Source organism: Euphorbia lathyris, chromosome 2 (genome assembly GCF_963576675.1).
Source record: "Euphorbia lathyris chromosome 2, ddEupLath1.1, whole genome shotgun sequence".
In the NCBI taxonomy this organism is placed as follows: Eukaryota; Viridiplantae; Streptophyta; class Magnoliopsida; order Malpighiales; family Euphorbiaceae; genus Euphorbia; species Euphorbia lathyris.
In genome coordinates, this window is record NC_088911.1 from 111,908,227 (window position 1) to 111,910,301 (window position 2,075).

At 33.1% G+C, this 2,075-nt stretch overlaps 1 non-coding gene across 1 annotated transcript; it reads right to left on the minus strand.

Moving 5' to 3' along the window:
* Positions 1–1,135: 1,135 nt before the first annotated feature.
* Positions 1,136–1,242, minus strand: LOC136221162 (small nucleolar RNA R71). The gene has a single exon (XR_010684946.1). It is a non-coding gene; the product is annotated as a small nucleolar RNA R71 (small nucleolar RNA).
* Positions 1,243–2,075: the final 833 nt, after the last annotated feature.

The following is a 2,075-nucleotide window of genomic DNA, read 5'->3' on the forward strand; positions in this document are numbered from 1 at the left end:
ATTAGGATTTATATTTGGTTATTTGCGAGAACTCGACTGATCAAATATAAAACACCAAATTTGATTAAGGTTTTCAGTCTTAGGCCGATCAAGGAAAGATTGTCTGCAGTTCAAAGCCTAATAAGTTGAATTAATCGATAAATTGTTACACATTGATAATCTAATCAAAGTTATAAGTTGTTTTCTTACTTTGTGTAAACGAGTCTTGAATTTTACTTGTTCCTAAATGTAATTTCTATAATTGTAATCTAAACTATTGACAAAATTGGATTAAGAATCCATAACCATTTAAACCTTTTAACGATTTTTCTATTAACCTCGAGAAAACGAATTTAATCAAAATAATAAGTTTTTTATTTATCAAAACGTTCCCTATGGGATCGATATCTTTTTATTACTACAAGTAAAAGTCGTGCACTTGCGGAAATCGCTCAACAAGTTTTTGGCGCCATTGCCGGGGAACGCCAATTTGATTTTTATAAAAAAAATTATATTTTTTGTATTTTATTCCGAATCTTGGTTTATAGATACTTATATTTATATTTACATATTATATATTAAATTTACTAACAATTTTAAATTTCAATTTTTATTGAAGGTAATTTCAGTTCGTGCGTGTAATTTCAGTTCATGCGCAGTACTAGAAGTTCGGACATTCAACCGGAATCACTCGATCCAGAAATTGAAAGAACAATTAAGAAAAATAAAAAGAAAAAGAACAAAGAGACACAGAATCAAGAACCACAAGTAGTAGAAATGGCAGATCCCCCCTAGACTTATGGATTACGCTACACCAGGAGCCAACGGTGTTACCAACAGTATAGTTAGACCTCAAATTAATGCACACCATTTTGAAATTAAACCAACTTTGCTGAATATGTTGCAAAATAGTGTGACATTTTATGGATTGCCTAACGAAAACTCTAATGCCCATTTGACTAATTTTCTTGAGATTTGTGACACCTTTAAAATCACGGACGTTTCTGCCGAAGCAGTCAAACTTCGCCTTTTTCCTTTCACGTTGAAGGATAGGGCTAAAGTTTGTTTGAATTCTATGCCAGACGGAACATTCCAAACTTGGACCCAATTAGCCCAAACATTTTTATCCAAATATTTTCCCCTAGTCAAAACAACAAAAATAATTAAAAAGATTACATCATTTACACAACATGAAAATGAAACCCTGTATGAAGCATGAGAACGCTTCAAAGAACTTCAACGTTTATGCCTACTCTACCATTTGCCCGATGAACTTTTAATGCAAACTTTTTATAATGGTATAAATCCCACAACAAGAGGTTCACTAGAAGCTATGTCGGGAGGGTTATTTATGAAGAAGACGTCTGCTAAAGCAAAAGAACTTTTAGAGGAAATGGCAATTAACAGTAGCATGTGGCCTGCAGAACGTGCACATACATCGGTTACTCCAAAACCATCGTCCTCAACTTCGTCATCTATTAAAGGTATAGTTAATCTTGACCCTATTGCAATGTTACAAGCCCAATTTTATGCGCTTTCACATAAAATTGATAAGATTATGACACCGTATGATGTTAATGGAAACCCCATCCAAGTTGATATGGATTGTAGTGGTACTGTTGAGGTAGAACAGGTAAATTTTTTCCAATGACAGAATCAAATCAATAACTCGTATTCGAATACCTATAATCCTGGATGGAGAAATAACCGTAACTTTAGTTGGAAAGAGAATAACAATACTAGTACCAATCAAGGTAGATCTAATAATTATCAAAATCAATCAAGAGACACTATTGGCATACTATCTTCTAAAATTGATAAATTTATAGATGCTATAGGTGGTAAAATTAACAACCATGATGAAGGTTTTAAACGTATTGAGAACAAGTTTGATCAATTGTTTAAGAACCACTCGTCTAGCATCCATAATTTGTTAGTACAAATTGGACAAATTGCCAAGTCAATTCCATCCTGAAAGGAGGGTAGCCTTCCTAGCCATACAGAAGCAAATCCTAAAGAGCAAGTTAAGGCTATAACTTTTAGATCGGGAAAACATTATTTAGGTCCGAAAATGTCCGAAAATACTACTAACATTT